The 13,737-nt window shown below is 54.8% G+C and overlaps 1 protein-coding gene across 1 annotated transcript in view; it reads right to left on the bottom strand.

Moving 5' to 3' along the window:
• The window catches only part of LOC147091460 (uncharacterized), a 130,099-nt gene that overhangs the window by 24,577 nt on the left and 91,785 nt on the right, over nt 1-13,737 (bottom strand). The window lies entirely within an intron of this gene.

The raw sequence follows: 13,737 nt of genomic DNA, 5'->3' as shown, positions 1-13,737 counted from the left end.
CAAGAACAAGTTGTATTTTACAGGAGGAGGGCGTAAAACAACGCAAAACATATTACTGTCAGAGGGGCAGTACTGAGGGAGTGCAGCACTGTCGGAGAGACAGTACTGAGGGAGCGCTGCACGGTCAGAGGGGCAGTACTGAGGGAGTGCTGCACTGTCAGAGGGGCAGTACTGAGGGAGCGCTGCACTGTCAGAGGGACAGTACTGAGTGAGCGCTGCACGGTCAGAGGGGCAGTACTGAGGGAGCGCTGCACTGTCAGAGGGACAGTACTGAGGGAGCGCTGCACGGTCAGAGGGGCAGTACTGAGGGAGCGCTGCACTGTCAGAGGGGCTGTACTGAGGGAGCGCTGCACGGTCAGAGGGTCAGTACTGAGGGAGCGTTGCACTGTCAGAAGGGCAGTACTGAGGGAGCATTGCACTGTCGGAGGGGCAGTACTGAGGGAGTGCTGCACAGTCAGAGGGGATGTAGCGAGGGTGTGCTGCACTGTCAGAGGGACTGTACTGAGGGAGCGCTGCACTGTCGGAGGGGCAGTACTGAGGGAGTGCTGCACTGTCAGAGGGGCTGTACTGAGGGAGTGCAGCACTGTCAGAGGGACTGTACTGAGGGAGCGCTGCACTGTCGGAGGGGCAGTACTGAGGGAGCGCTGCACGGTCAGAGGGTGAGTATTGAGGGAGCGCTGCACTGTCAGAGGGACAGTACTGAGAGAGCGCTGCACTGTCAGAGGGACAGTACTGAGGGAGTACTGCACTATCGGAGGGGCAGTACTGAGGGAGTGCTGCACTGTCGGAGGGGCAGTTCTGAGGGAGTGCTGCACTGTCAGAGGGGCTGTAGAGAGGGAGCGCTGCACTGTCAGAGGGACTGTACTGAGGGAGTGCTGCACTATCGGAGGGGCAGTACTGAGGGAGTGCTGCACTGTCGGAGGGTGTGGTAAACCACGTTCACTATCGTATCACTGTTAGTAGTTAGCACTGTTCACCACTGTTCGTTATAACTGTATCACTGACCACTATTGTATCACGGTACGAGGTCGCCTCTTGCCACACTGCTATACCTGGGATGACCACTGCCGACTCCGCCTTGGCTCCACCCACCAGGCCAGGTATAAAGGTGAGCGACTGGCTGGTATTCCTCCTGCTTGGATCGGATCACCCACGAGAGTGGGCTCTGTTATTTAGTCAATAAAAACCTTTAGTCACCTTCGTAACTCTTCGCCTTTTATTGGAGGAATTGATAGGTATATCAATTTTATTGACTAAATTTAATGATGTCCGACAATGAGTCACAACCGGCGGAGGAGCCACCAGCGCAGCTCCCAGGAGCACAGCCACACCAGCCAGCTTGGCTGCGAGCCCTCAGACCGCCGTACCTGGACCTGAACCCACGAGCAGCAAACTCAGCCGCAGACTTTAAACACTGGCTGGTCTGCTTCGAATCATACCTGAGAGAATCCAGCGTCCCTCAGGCATCCAAACTAAGTGTCCTGCAGGCACAACTGAGCCCGAGAGTATACACTCTCATCGAGGACATGACTACCTACGAGACCGCCATCAACCTGCTGAAACAGAAGTACCGGACCCCGGTAAACTACATGTACGCTAGGCACCTCCTAAGATCACGGCCGCAACAGCCAGGAGAATCAGTAGCCGAATTCTCACAGGCGCTATATGCACTCGCCAGGAACTGTGAGTTTAAATCGGTGTCGGCAGCCGAAAATACTGAAGATAATATCCGCGACGCATTCCTGAAAGGCCTACGGTCCGAGTACTCACGGCAAAGACTGCTGGAAGCTAAACACCTCAGCATGGAAAAAGCTGAAGCCCTCGCTATCTCCCTGGAAGTGGCCCACCAAGATCAGGAAGCATTCACCAGGTACTGCTCGCGACCCTGGGACTCGGGCCCGACCCCTACCACAGCACCCTTCCCAGCGCCGCCCCCGGGACCTACCTCTGCGTCGGCGTCCCGGACCCGACCGGCCCCGCCACCCCCGGCACCGGCCCCGACATCGGGCATCCGCGATCGGGCCGCCGGCTGTTTTTTTTGTGGCCAGGAGAAGCACCCGAGGTCGCGCTGCCCAGCCAAGAACTCCATATGTAAAACCTGCCTGAAGAAAGGCCACTTCTCCAAGGCCTGCAGGAGCGGATCCTCAGAGGCCAGCAGTGCCGCATGCGAACTATGGGGGCGGCCATCTTCGTTTAGGGCAACTGAGGCCAGCATCCCCACACATGAGTCATGGGGGCGGCCATCTTTGTTTAGGGCAACTGAGGCCAGCATCCCCACACATGAGTCATGGGGGCGGCCATCTTTGATTAAGGCAACCAACCCCAATAGTGCCTCATGGGGCCCTACCTCGTGGGAGACGCCATTTTACTCACCACGCCCGACCGCCTCGCCCGCAGATGACAACGACTCGCTCAGCTACACACTAGCTTCCGTCACCCTGGACCAAGCCCGCCCGCACCATCTGTCCAAGTCAATGATGGACATCAAAGTGAACGGCCACGCCACGACCTGCCTGTTCGACAGCGGAAGCACGGAGAGCTTCATCCACCCAGACACGGTGAGCCACTACTCCCTCTCTGTCCTACCAACGCGCAGCCGAATCTCGATGGCATCGAGGTCCCACGCCACGGACATCAGCGGCTACTGTGTCGTGACCCTGTCGGTTAAGGGCACGGAGTATAAAAACTTTAAACTCCTCGTCCTCCCCCATCTCTGCGCTGCCGTCCTACTAGGGCTGGACTTCCAATCCCACCTCCAAAGCGTAACCCTAGCATACGGTGGACCCCTCCCCCCACTCACAGTCAACAACCAGCAAACGTTAAACCGCCCACCGCGTAACACCTGCAGCCTCTCCACCCTCAAGGTCCCGCCACCCTCTCTGTTTGCTAACCTTACCCCTGACTGCAAACCCGTCGCTACCAAAAGCAGGCGGTATAGCGCCGGGGACAGAGCCTTCATTAGCTCTGAGGTGCGGCGCCTCCTGAAAGAGGGCATTATCGAGGGGAGCAGCAGCCCCTGGCGTGCCCAGGTCGTAGTCGTAAAGACCGGCGATAAAAACCGCCTGGTCATCGACTACAGCCAGACCATAAACAGATATACCCAGCTGGACGCATACCCCCTCCCCCGCATATCTGACATGGTCAATCAGATTGCACAGTATAAAGTATTCTCGACCATCGACCTGAAGTCGGCCTACCACCAACTCCCTATCCACCCTGAGGACCGCCAGTATACCGCCTTCGAGGCGAATGGGCGCCTATACCACTTCCTTAGGGTCCCCTTCGGTGTCACTAATGGGGTCTCGGTCTTCCAAAGGGAGATGGACCAGATGGTTGACCAGAACGAACTGCAGGCTACATTCCCCTACCTAGATAACGTCACTATCTGCGGCCGCGACCGGCAGGAACATGACGCGAATCTGGAGAAATTCCTCCGTACGGCCCAACGGCTGAACCTCACCTACAATAAGGAGAAATGCGTGTTTAACACCACGCGCCTTGCCATCCTCGGCTGCGTAGTGGAGAACGGAATCATCGGCCCCGACCCAGAAAGAATGCGCCCCCTCATGGAGCTACCCCTCCCCCACTGCCCTAAAGCACTTAGGAGAACCCTGGGGCTTTTCGCCTACTATGCCCAATGGGTACCCAATTACGCGGACAAAGCCAGACCCCTCCTGAAAGCCACTTCCTTCCCCCTCACGGAGGAGGCGTGCGCAGCCTTCTCCCTCATTAAGGGAGACATAGCCAAGGCCACGATGCACGCAGTGGACGAGTCCATCCCCTTTCAGGTGGAGAGCGACGCATCCGACTTCGCCTTAGCCGCCACCCTAAACCAGGAGGGGAGGCCAGTGGCCTTCTTCTCAAGGACCCTACAGGGCCCCGAGATCCGACATTCGTCGGTCGAGAAAGAGGCCCAGGCGATCGTGGAGGCAGTACGGCGCTGGAGGCACTACCTGGCAGGCAAACGATTTACCCTCCTCACCGACCAGCGTTCGGTGGCTTTCATGTTTAATAACAAGCTGAAGGGCAAAATCAAGAATGACAAGATTTTGAGATGGAGAATCGAGCTCTCCACCTACGATTATGAGATCTTGTACCGGCCAGGCAAGCTGAACGAATCCCCTGATGCCCTTTCACGAATGACATGCGCCAGCGCGCATATCGATAGGCTTCAGACCCTCCACGACCAGCTCTGCCACCCCGGAGTCACCAGACTCTACCATTTCATTAAGGCCCGCAACCTGACCTACTCCATCGAGGAGGTCAGGACCATGACCAGGAACTGCCAGACCTGTGCGGAGTGCAAACCGCACTTCTATAGGCCGGACCGAGCAAGCCTGATCAAGGCCACCCGCCCCTTCGAGCGCCTGAGCATCGACTTTAAGGGGCCCCTCCCATCCTCTGACCGTAATGTGTACTTCCTCAACATCGTTGATGAGTACTCCCGTTTCCCCTTTGCCTTCCCCTGCCCCGACATGACCAGTAGCACGGTCATTAAGTGCCTGAATGCCCTCTTCGCCTTGTTCGGGTTCCCGAACTATATACACAGCGACCGGGGCTCCTCCTTCATGAGCGAGGAACTCCGGCAATTCCTCCTAGAGAGAGGTATTGCAGCAAGCAGGACCACCAGCTACAACCCCAGAGGTAACGGTCAGGTGGAAAGAGAGAACGCGACGGTATGGAAGGCCGTCCTCTTAGCCTTAAAGTCTAAGGGCCTCCCAACCTCCCGCTGGCAAGAAGTCCTCCCGACAGCGCTGCACTCCACCCGGTCATTACTTTGCACGGCCACTAACACCACCCCCCATGAACGAATGTTCGTTTTCCCCAGGAAGTCGACTACGGGAACCACTCTACCAACCTGGCTGACCGCCCCGGGGCCGGTCTGGCTGCGGAAACACGTGAGGACCCATAAAACGGACCCCCTGGTCGAGAGGGTGAACCTCCTGCACGCCAACCCCCAGTACGCCTACGTGGCGTACCCAGACGGGCGGGAGGACACTGTCTCCCTACGAGACCTCGCACCCTCAGCCGATCCGGAAACACCGCCACCACCCCCCCCAACCTCAGTCCAGGTAGACGGCATGCCGGAACCCCACGAGCCCTCGCCGACCACGCAAACACCAGCATCAACACCGGATAAGGCACCAGCACCGGATAAGGCAACACCACCGCTGCGGCGATCGGAGAGGCTTACGAAGCCTCCGGACAGACTGACCTACCAGAATTGGTAGTACACTTCACCCCGCCGGACTTAATTCTAAACAAGGGGTGAATGTGGTAAACCACGTTCACTATCGTATCACTGTTAGTAGTTAGCACTGTTCACCACTGTTCGTTATAACTGTATCACTGACCACTATTGTATCACGGTACGAGGTCGCCTCTTGCCACACTGCTATACCTGGGATGACCACTGCCGACTCCGCCTTGGCTCCACCCACCAGGCCAGGTATAAAGGTGAGCGACTGGCTGGTATTCCTCCTGCTTGGATCGGATCACCCACGAGAGTGGGCTCTGTTATTTAGTCAATAAAAACCTTTAGTCACCTTCGTAACTCTTCGCCTTTTATTGGAGGAATTGATAGGTATATCAGAGGGGCTGTACTGAGGGAGTGCTGCACTGTCGGCGGGGCAATACTGAGGGAGTGCTGCACAGTCGGAGGGGCAGTACTGAGGGAATGCTGCACTGTCGGAGGGGCAGTACTGCGGGAGCGCAGCACTGTCGGAGGGGCTGTACTGAGGGTTCACTGCACTGTCGGAGGGGCATTACTGAGTGAGCGCAGCACTGTCGGAGGGGCAGTACTGAGTGTGCGCAGCACTGTCGGAGGGACAGTACTGAGGGAGCGTTGCACTGTCAGAGGGACAGTACTGAGGGAGTACTGCACTATCGGAGGGGCAGTAACTAGGGAGTGCTGCACTGTCGGAGGGGCTGTAGTGAGGGAGTGCTGCATTGACAGGGGGCTGTAGTGAGGGAGTGCTGCACTGTCAGAGGGGTGTACTGAGGGAGTGCTGCACTGTCGGCAGGACAATACTGAGGGAGTGATGCACTGTCAGAGGGGCTGTACTGAGGGAGTGCTGCACTGTCGGAGGGGCAGTACTGAGGGAGTGCTGCACTGTTGGAGGGGCAGTTCTGAGGGAGTGCTGCACTGACAGAGGGGCAGTACTGAGGGAGCGCAGCACTTTCGGAGGGTCAGTACTGAGGGAGTGCTGCACTGTCAGAGGGGCTGTAGAGAGGGAGTGCTGCACTGTCAGAGGGAATGTACTGAGGGAGTGCTGCACTATCGGAGGGGCAGTACTGAGGGAGTGCTGCACTGTCAGAGGGGCTGTACTGAGGGAGTGCTGCACTGTCGGCGGGGCAATACTGAGGGAGTGCTGCACAGTCGGAGGGGCTATACTGAGGGAGTGCTGCACTGTCGGAGGGGCAGTACTGAGGGAGTGCTGCACTGTCGGAGGGGCAGTACTGCGGGAGCGCAGCACTGTCGGAGGGGCTGTACTGAGGGTGCACTGCACTGTCGGAGGGGCATTACTGAGTGAGCGCAGCACTGTCGGAGGGGCAGTACTGAGTGTGCGCAGCACTGTCGGAGGGGCAGTGCTGAGGGAGCGCCGCACTGTCGGAGTGGCAGTACTGCGGGAGCGCTGCACTGTCAGAGGGGCAGTACTGAGTGAGCGCAGCACTGTCGGAGGGGCAGTGCTGAGGGAGTGCTGCACTGTCGCAGGGACTGTACTGAGGGAGTGCTGCACTGTCGGGGGGGCAGTACTGAGGGAGCGCTGCACTGTCGGAGGGGCAGTGCTGAGGGAGCGCCGCAATGTCGGAGTGGCAGTCCTGCGGAAGAGCTGCACTGTTGGAGGGGCTGTACTGAGAGTGTGCTGCACTGTCGGAGTGGCAGTACTGAGGGAGCGCTGCACTGTCAGAGGGGCTGTACTGAAGGAGCGCTGCACTGTCGGAGGTGCTGTACTGAGGGAGTGCTGCACTGTCGGAGGGGCAGTACTGAGGGAGCGCAGCACTGTCGGGGGCAGTACTGAGGGAGCGCTGCACTGTCAGAGGTGCTGTACTGAGGGACTCCTGCACTGTAGGACAGGTTTTATTGAGGGAGCGCAGCTCTGTCGGGGGGCAGTACTGAGGGAATGCTGCACTGTCGGAGGGGCTGTACTGAGGGAATTCTGCACTGTAGGACGGGCTGTACTGAGGGAGTGCTGCACTGTCGGAGGTGCTGTACTGAGGGAATTCTGCACTGTAGGACGGGTTGTACTGAGGGAGTGCTGCACTGTCGGAGGTGCTGTACTGAGGGAGTGCTGCACTGTCGGAGGTGCTGTACTGAGGGAGCGCTGCACTGTAGGACGGGTTGTACTGAGGGAATGCTGCACTGTCGGAGGTGCTGTACTGAGGGAGTGCTGCACTGTCGGAGGTGCTGTACTGAGGGAGTGCTGCACTGTCGGAGGTGCTGTACTGAGGGAGTGCTGCACTGTAGGACGGGCTGTACTGAGGGAGCGCTGCACTGTCGGAGGGGCTGTACTGAGGGAGTGCTGCACTGTCGGAGGGGCTGTACTGAGGGAGTGCTGCACTGTCGGAGGGGCTGTACTGAGGGAGTGCTGCACTGTCGGAGGGGCTGTACTGAGGGAGAGCTGCACTGTCGGAGGTGCTGTACTGAGGGAGTGCTGCACTGTCGGAAGTGCTGTACTGAGGGAGCGCTGCACTGTCGGAGGTGCTGTACTGAGGGAGTGCTGCACTGTAGGACGGGCTGTACTGAGGGAGTGCTGCACTGTCGGAGGTGCTGTACTGAGGGAGTGCTGCACTGTTGGAGCTGCCGTACTGAGGGAGTGCTGCACTGTCGGAGGTGCTGTACTGAGGGAGTGCTGCACTGTAGGGCGGGCTGTACTGAGGGAGTGCTGCACCGTCGGAGGTGCTGTACTGAGGGAGTGCTGCACTGTCGGAGGTGCTGTACTGAGGGAGTGCTGCACTGTCGGAGGTGCTGCACTGTCGGAGGTGCTGTACTGAGGGAGTGCTGCACTGTCGGAGGTGCTGTACTGAGGGAGTGCTGCACTGTCGGAGGGGCAGTACTGAGGGAGCGCTGCACTGTCGGAGGGGCAGTACTGAGGGAGCGCTGCACTGTAGGACGGGCTGTACTGAGGGAGAGCTGCACTGTCGGAGGTGCTGTACTGAGGGAGTGCTGCACTGTTGGAGGTGCTGTACTGAGGGAGTGCTGCACCGTCGGAGGTGCTGCACTGAGGGAGTGCTGCACTGTAGGACGGATTGTACTGAGGGAGAGCTGCACTGTCGGAGGTGCTGTACTGAGGGAGTGCTGCACTGTCGGAGGTGCTGTACTGAGGGAGAGCTGCACTGTCGGAGGTGCTGTACTGAGGGAGTGCTGCACTGTCGGAGGTGCTGTACTGAGGGAATGCTGCACTGTCGGAGGGGCAGTACTGAGGGAGCGCTGCACTGTAGGACGGGCTGTACTGAGGGAGTGCTGCACTGTCGGAGGGGCAGTACTGAGGGAGCGCTGCACTGTAGGACGGGCTGTACTGAGGGAGAGCTGCACTGTCGGAGGTGCTGTACTGAGGGAGTGCTGCACTGTCGGAGGTGCTGTACTGAGGGAGCGCTGCACTGTAGGACGGGCTGTACTGAGGGAGTGCTGCACTGTCGGAGGTGCTGCACTGAGGGAGTGCTGCACTGTCGGAGGTGCTGTACTGAGGGAGTGCTGCACTGTCGGAGGTGCTGTACTGAGGGAGTGCTGCACTGTCGGAGGGGCAGTACTGAGGGAGTGCTGCACTGTCGGAGGGGCAGTACTGAGGGAGTGCTGCACTGTAGGACGGGCTGTACTGAGGGAGTGCTGCACTGTCAGAGGTGCTGTACTGAGGGAGTGCTGCACTGTCGGAGGGGCAGTACTGAGGGAGTGCTGCACTGTAGGACGGGTTGTACTGAGGGAGTGCTGCACTGTCGGAGGTGCTGTACTGAGGGAGTGCTGCACTGTCGGAGGTGCTGTACTGAGGGAGTGCTGCACTGTAGGACGGGCTGTACTGAGGGAGTGCTGCACTGTAGGACGGGCTGTACTGAGGGAGTGCTGCGCTGTCGGAGGTGCTGTACTGAGGGAGTGCTGCACTGTCGGAGGTGCTGTACTGAGGGAGTGCTGCACTGTCGGAGGTGCTGCACTGAGGGAGTGCTGCACTGTAGGACGGGCTGTACTGAGGGAGTGCTGCACTGTCGGAGGTGCTGTACTGAGGGAGTGCTGCACTGTCGGAGGTGCTGTACTGAGGGAGTGCTGCACTGTCGGAGGGGCTGTACTGAGGGAGTGCTGCACTGTCAGAGGTGCTGTACTGAGGGAGTGCTGCACTGTAGGACGGGCTGTACTGAGGGAGTGCTGCACTGTCGGAGGTGCTGCACTGAGGGAGTGCTGCACTGTAGGACGGGCTGTACTGAGGGAGTGCTGCACTGTCGGAGGTGCTGTACTGAGGGAGTGCTGCACTGTCGGAGGGGCTGTACTGAGGGAGTGCTGCACTGTCAGAGGTGCTGTACTGAGGGAGTGCTGCACTGTAGGACGGGCTGTCATTCTGCTGAGACGTTAAGCCGAGGCCCCGCCTGCCCTCTGAGGTCGATGTAAAAGATTCCAAAACCACTATTGGAAGAAAGGCAGGGGAGTTCTCCCAGGGACCATTATTTAACCCTCAGGATCATCGCTGAAACAATTTATCTGGTTATTATCATATTGCTGTTTGTGGGCTCATGCTGTGCGCTGATTGGCTGTCACGTTTCCTACATTACACGAGTGACTACACTTCAAAAAATACTTTATCATTTGAGAAGCATTTTGGGTCGTCCTGATATAGTGAATAGAAACATCGAAGATAGAAGCAGGAGTAGGCCATTCGGCCCCTCGAGCCTGTTCTGCCATTCAATGAGATCATGGCTGATCATCCAAATTCAGTACCCTGTCCCTGCTTTCTCCTCATATCCCTTGATACCTTTAGCCTTAAGAAATATATCTAACTCCTTCTTGAATATATTTAATGAATTGGCCTCTACTGCCTTCTGTGGTAAAGAATTCCACAGGTTCACCTCTCTCTGGGTGAAGAAATTCCTCCTCATCTCAGTCCTAAATGGCTTACCCCTTATCCTTAGACTGTGACCCCTGGTTCTGGACTCCCCGACCATCAGGAATATCCTTCCTTCATCTTGTCTGTCTAGTCCTGTTAGAATTTTATAAGTTTCAATGAGATCCCCTCTCATTCTTCTAAACTCTAGCGGATACAAGCCAATCAACCCAATCTCTCTTCATACGTCATTCCTGCCATCCCAGGTATCAGCCTGGTGAATCTTCGCTGCACTCCCTCCACGGCAAGAACATCCTTCCTCAGATAAGGCGACCAAAACTGCACACAATACTCAAGGTGTGGTCTTACCAAAGCCCCGTACAACTGCAGCAAGACATCCTTTCTCCTGTACTCGAATCCTCTCGCTATGAAGGCCAACATGCCATTTGCTTTCTTAACCGCCTGCTGCACCTGCCTGCTTACCTTCAGCGACTGGTGCACAAGGACACCCAGGTCTCGTTGCACTTCCCCTTCTCCCAATCTATTGCCATTCAGATAATAACCTGCCTTCCTGTTTTTGCCACCAAAGTGGATAACCTTGCATTTATCCACATTATACTGCATCTGCCCAATCACCCAACCTGTCCAAATCATCCTGGAGTTTCTCTGCAGCCTCCTCACAGCACACATGCCCACCCAGTTTTGTGTCGTCTGCAAACTTGGAGATATTACATTTAGTTCCCTCGTCTAGATCATTAATATATATTGTGAATAACTGGAGTCCTAGCAACGATCCTTGCAGGACCCCACTAGTCACTGCCTGCCACTCGGAAAAAGACCCGTTTATTCCAACGCTTTGCTTCCTGTCTGCCAACCAGTTCTCTATCCAAGTCAGTACATTACCCCCAATCCCATGTGCTTTATCTTTGCATGCTAATCTCTTATGTGGGACCTTATCAAAAGCCTTCTGAAAGTCCAAATACACCACATCCACTGGTTCTCCCTTATCTATTCTACAAGTTACATCCTCAAAAAATTCCAGTAGATTAGTCAAGCACGATTTACCTTTTGTAAATCCATGTTGACTTTCTGCGATCCTGTCACTGTTTTCCAAGTGCTCTGCTATTACATTTTTATAATGGACTCTAGCATTTTCCCCACTACCGATGTCAGGCTTACCAGTCTATAATTCCCTGTTTTCTCTCTACCACCCTTTTTTAATAGTGGGGTTACATTAGCTACCCTCCAATCCATGGGAACAGTTCCAGAGTCTATAGAATTTTGAAGATGATCAGCAACGCATCTACTATTTCTAGGGCCACTTCCTTAAGTACCTTAGGATGTAGATTATCAGGCCCTGGGGATTTATCGGCCTTCAATCCTGTCAATTTCCCGAACACCATTTGCCTACAAATACTGATTTCATTCAGTTCCCCCCTCTCATTAGATCCTATGTTCCCCGACATCTTTGGGAGGTTATTTGTGTCCCCCCTTTGTGAAGACAGAACCAAAGTATGTATTTAATTGGTCGGCCATTTCTTTGTTCCCCATTATAAATTCCCCTGATTCTGACTGCAAGGGACCTACGCTTGACTTCACCAATCTTTTTCTCTTCACATATCTATAGAAGCTTTTACAGTCAGTTTTAATGTTCCCTGCAAGCTTACTCTCATACTCTATTTTCCCCCTCTTAATTAATCCCCTTGTCCACCTTTACTGAATCCTAAACTGCTCCCAATCCTCAGGTTTGCTGCTTTTTCTGACCAATTTATATGTCCTCTCCTTGGATCTTATGCTATCCCTAATTTCCCTTGTTAGCCACGGTTGAGTCACCTTTTTAGTTTTATTTTTATGCCAAACAGGGATGATCAAATTCTGTAGTTCATCCATGCGATCTTTAAATGTTTGCCATTGCCTATCCACAGTCAACCCTTTAAGTAACATTCCCCAATCCATCCTTGCCAACTCGTGCCTCATACCATCGTAGTTTCCTTTATTTAAATTCAGGACCCTAGTCTCTGAGTCAACTACTTCACTCTCCAGTCTGGTCCTGGCTCACATCAAAGCCAGTGTTCCCACCTCCCTTGACCAACACCAGTTTGCCTATCGTGCAAACAGATCAACGGAGGATGCAATCACAACTGCTCTACACTCTGCACGGAATCACTTAGATGGAAAAGAGACCTACATCAGAATGCTGTTCATAGACTACAGCTCAGCATTCAACACTATCGTCCCCAACAAGCTGGCCACCAAACTCCACACTCTTGGCCTGAACACTTCTCTCTGCAACTGGACCCTGGACTTCCTAACAAACAGACCCCAGTCTGTCAAATTAGGTAACCACACCTCCCCCCCCCGACCCTGAACACGGGGGCCCCACAAGGATGTGTGCTGAGCCCCCTCCTCTACTCCCTCTTCACCCACGACTGTGTGGCTGTTCATGGTTCCAACACCATCATCAAGTTTGCGGATGATACCACGGTAGTAGGCCAGATCACCAACAACGATGAGTCAGCCTACAGGGAGGAGGTCCAGCATCTCGTGAAGTGGTGCGCCGATAACAACCTGGCCCTTAACATCAAGAAAACCAAAGAAATCATTGTGGACTTCAGGAAGTCTAAAGGCGGAAGTCACACCCCCATCCACATCAATGGGGCTGTGGTGGAAAGGGTGGACAGCTTTAAGTTCCTCGGAGTCCACGTCACGGAAGACCTCTCCTGGTCCCTCAATACCACCTCTCTGGTGAAGAAGGCCCAGCAGCACCTATATTTCCTAAGGAGGCTGAAGGGATGTAACCTGTCACCCCTGATCCTCTCTAACTTTTACCGCTGCACAATAGAGAGCATCCTGACAAACTGTATCACAGTATGGTATGGCAGCTGTAGCTACTATGACCGGAAAGCCCTGCAGCGGGTAGTCAAAACTGCCCAACGCATTACCGGCACCCGGCTACCGACCATAGAGCACATATACCAGAAACGCTGTTTACGGAGGTCACGGTCCATCATCAAAGACCCTATCCACCCCAGCCACAGTCTGTTCGCCCTCCTGCCATCTGGGAGACGCTACAGATGCATTCGCACCCGTACGACCAGATTTAGGAACAGCTTCTTTCCCAGGGCTGTCATCCTATTGAACTCCACAAATAAACTCTAAAGCCTGCACATCTGCCAATGCACTTTATTATGGTTTTGTTTATGTTAATGTATTACAAGCCAAATGTATGTTGAATGTTTTAATGTCTTAATCTAAATGTACACTCTCGGGAGCCGCAAGCCTACATTTCGTTGTACTGCACTTGTGCACTAACAATGACATTAAAGTTGATTATTATTATTATCTTAATGAAGAATTCTATCATATTATGATCGCTCCTGCGCAAGGGGCCTCGCACAAGATTGCTAATTAATCCTTGCTCATTACATAATACCCAGTCTAAGATGGCCTGATCTCTAGTTGGTTCCTCAACATATTGGTCCAGGAAACCATCCCGTATACACTATAGGAATTCCTCCTCCACAGTATTGTTACTAATTTGGTTAGCCCAATCTATATGTAGATTAAAGTCACCCATGATAACTGCTGTGCCCTTATTGCACGTGTCTCTAATTTCCCATTTAATGCCATCCCCAACCTCAGCATTACTGTTTGGGGGTCTGTATACAACTCCCACTAATGTTTTCTGTCCCTTGGTATTTCTCAGCTCTAC

This window comes from Somniosus microcephalus, unplaced genomic scaffold (assembly GCF_052327205.1).
Source record: "Somniosus microcephalus isolate GS21.2 unplaced genomic scaffold, FLI_Smic_1.0 unresolved_chr3, whole genome shotgun sequence".
Classification (NCBI taxonomy): Eukaryota; Metazoa; Chordata; class Chondrichthyes; order Squaliformes; family Somniosidae; genus Somniosus; species Somniosus microcephalus.
The sequence above is the reverse complement of the archived record's forward strand: the minus strand, read 5'-3'. Positions and strand labels throughout refer to the sequence as shown.